A 9,067-nucleotide genomic window follows, 5' to 3' on the forward strand; every position below is an offset into this window, starting at 1 on the left:
GGGCGATGGCAGCCCACAGACACTCCCTGTTCACTGCGGTCTGGGCAAAAATAGTCACTTTGGTACTTAATTTTCCTCAGAAATTCAGGAGGTCATGTCTTATGTCCTAACTAGATGATCATAAATGTGACTGGACCCTGCGTCCATGGTGAGCTCTGATGAGCTACGGGGCAGCGGGCAGGGCGGCGGCAGAGGTGACAGTGGTGGTGACGATGGTGATGATGATGGTGGTGACGGTGACGGTGACAGTGATGATGGAGGTGGTGACAGTGGTCATGGTGCTGGTGGTGGTGTAGATGGACGTGAGGGTAGTGGCGGTGACGGTGGTGGTGGCAGTGACGGTGGCGGTGACGGTGCAGGTGGTGGTGATGGGGCGTGAGGGGCCCTGCCTGGGGACGCTCCTCACAGGCTTGAGTGGGATGTGTCCTGAACACAGCTCAGCAAGTCTGGGGAGGGCAGTGCAGGGTGTGGGCTCCTGTCCTGGGGAGGACACTTGGTGGGGACCGGGAAGTCCTCACCAGAGACTCACTAAGGTTCTAGGGTTCGTGTATCTCCTGAGACCTGGGCCTGACCTCACCTTCTGCCTGGGGAAACAGAGCAGAGCTCTGTCTGACCTCTGACCTCTACCAGGGCTGGTTCATCCCAGACACACAGGAGGGGCCAGCTGCTGTGGGGGACCCCCACTGGACCTGGGGGGCCGGCATGGGGAGAGGAAACAGAGAGCTCGTATCCTGGGGTCTGGGAGCGGGAAGGAGGTAGGAGCTCTGGTGGGGCCTCCCAGCGGGGTCCCTAACACACCAAGCCGGGCAGCCCCCAGGTTCCTGCCCGGGACCACACCTGTGCCTGTGACCAGCTGCAGCCCGAGCAGGGCTGGGGGAGTCCTTGGACCAGAGAGACAAAGGCTCCCACCCGGCAACGGCAACGGGCCCTTTGAGGAGTTCTGGAGGGCGGGAGGCTGAGAGGCTGGAGTCTCGGGCTCAGGGGCCTGCATTGCCCGCACGGGCAGAGGAGGACGGCTGAGCCAGAGGGTCGTGGGCTGCGGGCTGGTCACGAGCGTGGGCAGAGCTACCGGGCTGAGAGGGCCGAAGGCTGGGAACCACCACCCGTCCCCAGGGGTGGGCACAGGGAGTCAGATATAATTCCGCACTCAGTGTATCATAATTACCGCAAATAGCCCATTAAAGAGAAATCATCATCAATATGATATTAGCAGACAGCAGGGCAATGAGGAAGGGAAAGTGCCTCTTCTCCATTGTCCCCTTAATGGGGACAGGCCGTGGGGAGGCCGGCGCTCCTGCTCATCGGCCTCCCCCTCCCCCTGCTGCAGGCCCTGGGGTGGGCCATGGCAGGGCCCGGGACCCCCGGCCTGGCCTGGGATTGGGATTGAGCCTCTCCCCGGCCCAGCCGAGGGGAGGCTCTGGGGGCCGTTCCCATCGCCAGCCCAAGCCCCTGGCTCCAGCCCACCCACCCTGGCCCCTCGCGCCCCCGGGTTGCCGTGGGGAAAGCGCTGGGCCGGGAGAGAGCCTGGGCAGGGCCTGCGCCGGCTCCCGGAGAGACACCCAAGCCCCTTTGAATCCCGGGAGGGCAGACTTCTGCTGGACAGGCCGAGGGGGCACGGGCAGCGCTGCTGGCGTCTGCCGAACAGCCACCAAAGTGACGGAGAAGGAACGGAGAGGCGCAGTGCGGGGGCAGATGGAGAGGGGAGAGGACGCAGAGCTTAGGGCTGTCGCCCCAGGAGCAGAGAGACCACGGTGGCCAATGTCCACAGGCGGTGCCTAGTGGGTGCGGGGGGGCCCCTGTGTGGGCCTGGAGGGGAGCGCGGCTCTCCCCTCTCACCCCATTGGCCGGTCCACCCCTGCAAGGCCAGGCCCAGGAAGGGTGACCTGCGGACATGGTCATCGTGGGCAAGAGGCAGGTGGAGGCGTGGGCCTCGGGGGGACAGTGGCTCAGGTGGCCTTCCGGGGTGGGGGGGGCCGGCTGGGAGGGGGTTGGTATCAGGACCTTGAGAGTACCCCAGGGGACCTGGAGGGAGCAGGGCCAGAGCCGGTGGCCGCTGGCCGGGAAAGGAGGGCCGGGCGGGGGCTGCCTGGCGCTGGACCACCTCCGCAGCCCCTCCTCAGAGCTCCTTCCCCGCCACCAGGCTGCGCCAGGCACTGTGGCTGCAGGGCAGGCTCCAGGACGGGTGGTGGAGATGCACAGACCCTGACCTCCGGGGCTGGCATTCTGGGGTCCAGAGAGGGGTGGCCAGAGAGAAGCAGGCAGGGGAGCGGAGAGGGGAGCAGCGGGGGTCCCTGTGCTGACACAGATTTCGTAAAACTAGGGGTGTGGGACTCGAAGAGGGAGGCGGGGAGAGCGCAGGTTGTGAGGAGGGGGTGCCGACGCCGCCTGCGGGCCTGCCTCCCGGCTTCCTACAGCACCCAGGCGCCGTCCCCCCAGTCACCTCCCCTCGCCCACCCTCCGCAAGCCGCCCACCTGCCTCCTCCGCAGCCATCATCCTCCGGCCACCCTGTCTGTCCAGCCAGCTGGCTCATGTTCACCATCCTCTGCTCACCCCGGGGGCCAGTCCAGCCCCTGGGTTCCAGCCGATGGCCTGACAGGGGTCTCAGCCGCAGTGGGGAGGCCCCAGGCGCGCCTGTGCCGGGACTAAAAGTTGCGCTTTCCCGAGTTGCAACTTTGATATGGCTTAAGCGGCTTAAGCGCCCTGTGCACCCCCAGGGGTCCTGAACTCAGCGGAATTCAGCTCCCTGGCTGGCGGGAAGTGTTGAGGGTGGAAGCAGACCTGTCCCCTGGGAGTGACCCCTGGTACACAGGTTGGTGCAGGGACAGTGTGCGGACAGATCCAGACTGGAAGCCCTGGAGGAGCAGAGGGCTGGACAGCTGTCCCCTCTGTGCCTCCTCCCTCCCTGTCCCCTTCCGCTAGGACCAGGACCTCAAGGTTAAGCTCCTGTGAGGTGGTGGCCTCCCTCCCCACACTCTGCCCCAGGGCACCTGGAGAGCCACAGGCTGCTCCAAGTCCTCTCAGCCATACAGAGCCTCCTCCTCCAGGAAGTCTTCCCAGACTGACAAAGGACTTACTTGCCTTTTTTCACTTGCCCCCCAACAAGGACCCTGGATGGATGTGGGGGTGGGTGGGGGGCGAGTGGTCTTTTTCACAGGAGACCGACTCCGCAGGGAATGTTCTCCCCCACCCCCAGCTGGTGAGGGACGCAGTGGGAGTGGGCTCAGGCCTGACTCCAGCCATGTGATCTGCCGTGTCTGCCCATGGCCCTGGTGTTGGTGGGGTGGTGACCCAGTGCAGGAGCGTGGGGGTCCCTCCAGCCTGACCCGGCCCCCAGGACCGGCCTCTGGCCACCCCACACTGCCAGGACCCAGCTCCCAGGCACAGGCGGTCCCCAGTGGGCTCCAGAGAAGGGACACTGAGTTCTTTCCTGGCCTACCGCCCTCCACACCAGTCCTGCGCTCTCTTGGGCATTAGCAGGCCGGCGGGGGGTGGCCTGAGGGGCCACCTGTGCTCTCTTCCAGCCTGGGAGGCCCCCAGGAGGGAGGGACTGGTGCTGGGGATCTAGGCAGGGCTGTGCAGGAAGGCTCTGGGGCCAACCTGAATCTCACCACACCCACAGCGACGCAAACAACACAGGTTTTTGGTCACTCCTAGGTCACAAATGAGGAGGGGCCAGAATGGGACAAACTTTGGCCCGGCTCTTACCCCAGGCAGCCCAGGCAGGGCACCTGGAGAACCCCGGGGAGCATCTGCCCTCAGCTGGAACAGGAGGGGGAAGGGCCAGGCCCTTGGGCAGCAGGCAGCCCGCTGTGTGTCCCCCCCACCCCCCCACCCCGCCTGCCCCCATCCGCTCTCCCTGAGCAGGCCCGGGAGCAGGCCCTGTGGCTCTCCCTCCGCCGCCGGAGGGCTAGGCCTTGTCTCAGCCCCTGGGCAGGGGAGGGAGCCTCGCTGCTAGGCCGCCCCCCTCCCTGCATGGTGGCTGGTGGTCGCTGGCTCTCGCCCCCACAAGCTACAGGAGTAGGGGTCCTTGTGCTGTTCCCGGCCCCAGGACCCTGTGGCCTCCCAAGTCCTCTGCTCCCGCTGCCCCCCCCACGTCCCGCCAGCGGGCCTGCTCCCTCCTCCTTGCCCTGCCCCACTCTCTCCAGCGTGGGGACCCTCTCGGATTCCCTCCGTTTCCCTCTGGAAGGCCATGACCCGGCTCTGCCCCCAGAGGCGCTGCGCACCTGCATGCAGCCCCTGCGCGCCCCTGCGCGGTCCTCGCCCCGCCCCAAGTCTCGCACACACGGAGACACACATCTGGAAGTGCCACCCCTTAACACCCTGTCACCGGCAGCCGCCATCACGTGCCCCCGCCAGGCCCTCACCTCCTCTGCTGCTAAGGGAGTTCAGGGTCGGATAGTCGGAGTCAGGAAGGAAGGAAGGACAAGGCTGGGACAGGGAGCAGAGGGTGCGAAGGCCACAGGGCAGGGTCCGGAGTCGTGGCTTGAGGGCACTTGGGAGCCACAGGGGCTTCTGTCCGGAGCTGAAAAGGAAGGACTCCAGGCGCCCGTCCGGAGTCACTGGGGAGGGAGTCTGGGCGGTGGTGGGGCCAGGGGCCTTGCTTTGAGGCTATCCACAACACCCCCCCCCCAGGCATTGGCTGCCGCCCCCAGGGCCTGGGGGGTGATCCTGGTCTCTGGAGTCCAACTGGGCCCCACGGAGTGACCTCAGGCAAATCCTGGGCTTCTCGGCGCCCCAGCCCCCATCTATAGGAGGGTCATCGCCTTCCCGGCGCTATTCCCGGGAAGCCACCAGGTCCCACAGACCTGGCATCTGGCACTTCCAGGTCCTTCTCTGAGGACAGGGTGGGAGGGAGGGCAGGAGAGAAGGAAGGCTGGACCCGGGAGCCAGGGCCAGGCTGAAGTGACCCAAGGCGCGGTGAAGGGCCAGGGAGGTAGGGACCCCCGGGCAAGAGCTGGAGGAATCTGCCCCGGTGGGGACCGGAGGGAGCAGCCCTGCGGGACTGCGGCCTCCCAGGTAAGTCCCAGTGCCGCGGAGGGGTGTCTCGAAGGCAGCACGGGAGGGGGGCAGTTGCCTTTGAGACTAGAATGGCTGACCCCAGCTGGCCTCAGGACACCTAACTCAGGGCACCAGAGTCAGGGAGGCCACTGTGGAGAAGGTGACAAGGCTCACGGAGCTCCGGGACGCCAAGGGACCGCAATGGCCTGCGGCTGCGGCAGGAGGTGTTGGGGGGAATGCCCCGCCCCTCCCCGCCCCCCACCCCTGCGCCGCCACTGCCGGGAGCCCGGCTCCTCCCGCCTCCCGGGGATGGGGCGGGGAGCGGGGAGCGTCCAGCCGCTTGGCCAGCGGAGAGGCTGGGGCTGGGAGTGTGAAAGCCGACACCTCCCTCCCCCGCCGCCGAGAAACCTGCCTCCTCCCGGGATCCCATGCCCCCGAAAGCAAACTGTCGGCTGTGGCCTCTACCCCTGCCCGGTGGCTTGGATCGGAGCGCCCTAGGAATTCAGGTTCTCCGCCCACCCTGAGGCCCAGGGAATCTGCATTTTGGCAGGATTCGGAAGCAGCGCACACACTCTGAGAACATCCCTCCACCCCGAGCCAACTCGGGGGGTGGCGGTGCAGGGCCACTGAGCTGGGAGGCTTCCTGGAGGAAGGGGTGGAGAAGGGAGAGGAGGAGCGCGGAGAGGAGGCAAGGGGAGGGGCTTGGAGGGGGAGCGGCAGGCGGAGGATGGCGGGTGGAGAGTACAGGGAAGGGAGGAGGAGGTGGGAAGATGCGAGAGCAGGGGGGTGGGGGGCGGGGCGGGAGGACGACCGCCGAGCAGCTCCCCTAGGGGAGCGGGCCCTGGCCGAGCTCCGGGGGCACCAGGCCGGCCGCGCCCGGGCCGACGGGTCGCCCCGCCCCGCCCGCGGGCCAGGCCCCGCCCCCAGCCCCGGGCCGCCCTCCACCGCCGCGGGCTAATGGGCTGTGACAGCTCGAGCCCGGTGCAGCTGAGCGGCGTCACTGTGCATTAGGCCGGCGCTGAGCCCGCCAACAACGGATTACTCGCCCCGGCTCCGCTGCTGCCGGGGCCCAGCGGGAACGTGCGTGTGCGCGCGGGCGGGGAGGGTGGGCGTCGGTGCACGACCCCTCCTGCCCTGTCTGTCCAGCACCGGGACTGGCCTCTCTCATCTCCCTGCAGACCGCAGCTGGAGAGACACCCGACCTCCCGCCTCTGCCCGCCTGCTCCCAGCCCTCCCTGCCTGGTCCCCAGGAAGTGTCCTGTGGCTCCTGGGGGCGCTCCAAGCGGCTTCTGGAGGTGGTGGGAGGGGCGCTGCCCTGCTCCCGCACCTGATGGCTCCGCGGTGTGGGCCCGGCCAAGCCCACTCCCTGCAGCCCCACTGGCACCGGCCCCTTCCCTGCTCAGAGGCCCTCCCAGGGCCGCCCACTCCTCCCGGGCTCCCACCGCCCTCACCAGGCCCCTCCACCTGTCCTTCCCCTGTCTCACCTCCTCCAGGCACCAGGACTGGGACTCTGCCCACCCCCTGCCTCGCCCCACTCTGTAGGCCTCTGTCCCCCGCTGTGCTGGCTGCGGCCCACCAGGATGGCCCCAGCTTGTCCAATTCCTGGTCTGTCCCCGCCTGCTGGAATAGGCACACAGTAGGTGCTTAATCAATACTTCGAAGTGAATGAAGGAGTCCCCTCCACTGTCATAGCCAATTGTCCTGGAGCCAGGGGCAGCGGGGCCCGGGGTCCCTGTGAGGGTCCATGGGGGCTGAGCTTGAATCTGGGGGGCCCCAGGCCTCCCTCCCTGCACCCCCGTGGGGCCTCCGGGTCCGTGGCTAGACTTCAGGGCTCAGGGACTGCTGAATAAGCGGCAGGCCCAGAAGTGAGGGAGCTGGTCTTGCAGCCAGAGCAGCGGGGGTGGCTGTCCCTGTCCCCTCAAGTGCGAGGGACAGCCCAGCTGCTCACCTCTGGGGCTGGCTCAGAGCTCCCACCTGCTTGCTTCCCAGAACAGCTATCGGGGAGGCTTCCCAGGCTCAGCGGGGGCCTGGGGACAGGCTGGCTTCTTCCTGCGGCTCACGCTGCCCCAAGTCCCCAGACCCTGGCCAGGCAGTCCCAAGCGTGGCCACAGACGGTGGCCTAGGACCCTCCCTGGGACCCAGAAGGGGCCATCAGCCCCAGACTAAGTTCCTGTCCGATTGAGAGGCGGGTCGCCCAGCCTGGGGCCCCTGTCTGCGGGCAGGTCGCTGAGCCCTTCCGGGCCCCACCCAGGCTGCTCCCAGGACCCACCTGGTGAAGCCACCCTGGGCACAGGGCCTCCAACCCAGCGCAGCTGGTAAAGGGCCCACCTGAGGCAGAGGCTGGGCTTCGCGAGGGGTGGCGGGCCTAGAGAAGGCCCCGCACGGAGCCGCGTGCTGAAGAGCAAGGCCTCTGGGCCCCGTTGCTGGCACTGAGGGGCCAGGCTGGGGTGGACGTGGTCAGGAGTCCAGGGCAGGTGGTGGGGGCTGTGAGCTCCTGGGGTCACGCAGAAGCAAGCAGACAGGGGGTGACTGAGGGCGACATTGCCCCGGGGTGGCCGGCGTCAGAGGCCACACGGCCAGGATGGGGGGTGCAGGGACCGGGACAGACAAAACCCACGGGGTCCGTGTGGTGGGTCACAGGTGTGTGCACTGTCCCATGTGTGTGCATCTGTGTGCTCCCATGTGTGCGTACCCGTGTGTGTGCGCACCTGTGGAAGGGGTTGGGGGCTGTGGTTTGCACGTCTCAGCCTATGCGTGTGGCCATGTCTGGACGCACACGCCTGTCTGTTCCTGTTGCCCAGACCTGTGCCTGCGGTCCTGCGCGTGCCTCTCCTCGAGGGGGAAGAGGACACCTTGGCCTTGTGCTTGGCCACCCTAGGAGCTGGCTATAAATAGGGAACCGGGGGGGGGCCCCTTCGGACAGGCACGGAGACTGGGCCAAGAGTGGCCTGGAGAGCCTGCCTGGGCCGCAGACAGAAGCGCGGTGTCTCTGCACGCAGCAGCCCTGCGGCCCGTCTAGGGCCCATCTAGGGCCAGCAGCTGGGAGCTGGATTTCTGGAACCCCTGACCAGCTGGGGGACGAGGGGCGGCCGCGCTGGGCGGGGTGTGCACCTGTCTGGGCCGTAGGAAGCCTGGCAGGCGAGGAGGACAAAGCTCGGCTGTGGGTCCTGTGTGGGGCGGGAGGGCCTGGAGGGACGTTGGCCCCAGAGGCTACAGGGCAGAGGGACCGCTGTGGTGGGATGGGGGACGGGGCTGCCCGGATGGACTCCCAGGCCTCCGCTAGGAGCTGGGGTGGCTGCAGCCTAGCCTCTAGGAGATGCGGTGAGGACAGCTGTGGCGGGCACTGGCGTGGGACAGTGGCCTCTGGCCAGGGACAGCTGCTGTGCGGGGGGGGGGGGCCGTGCAGGGTCTGAGTGTGGGGGGGGCATGTTCAGTGCACACGGCTTCAGTGTGCACATTTGTGTTCGGGTTGGGGTGCACACATCAAGCACATGTGTCCCGCCCTGTCCCCCTACAGCGCAGCCCCTTCACAGTCTCTGGTCTGCGGCCCCCCACAGGAGTCGGGGGGCCGGGTTGCCGGGTTGCCGGCCCCTGCAGCAGGCGAACCAAGACCCCTACCTCCTCCCCTGGCACTCAGCAGTCCAACCTGCCATCTTCCTCGGGGCTCTGGGCCAGGGCGCTCATCTTGGTCCCTGCTGGGGTCCCTGCCACCGGGCACAGAGAAGTGACCCAAGAATGAGTGAATGCCCGCCTGCGGGGTGAGGGGCGTGGAGCCAGGAGGGCAGGCTGGACACCCTCGGAAAGACGCCTCCTGGCGCCTCCGCTGGGAGGTCAGAGCCTGGGCCGTGGAAGCGGAGGGGCTGAGGTGGGGGTGCCCCCACGGCCCCCCACACCGTCCCTGTGGACCACTCTGCACTCAGACACACGAACACCCGGAGGACCCTCTCTCCTGGCGGCAGACAGAACCCCCTCCTTAGCCCGGTGGGCCCCTCCCCAGGGGGCCCGGCCCACTGGGGGCTGTGCGGGGCAAGCAGAGGCTCGGTGGCGGCGGGGGGGGGGGGGGGGGGG

Source organism: Mustela nigripes, chromosome 3 (assembly GCF_022355385.1).
Source record: "Mustela nigripes isolate SB6536 chromosome 3, MUSNIG.SB6536, whole genome shotgun sequence".
Taxonomy (NCBI): Eukaryota; Metazoa; Chordata; class Mammalia; order Carnivora; family Mustelidae; genus Mustela; species Mustela nigripes.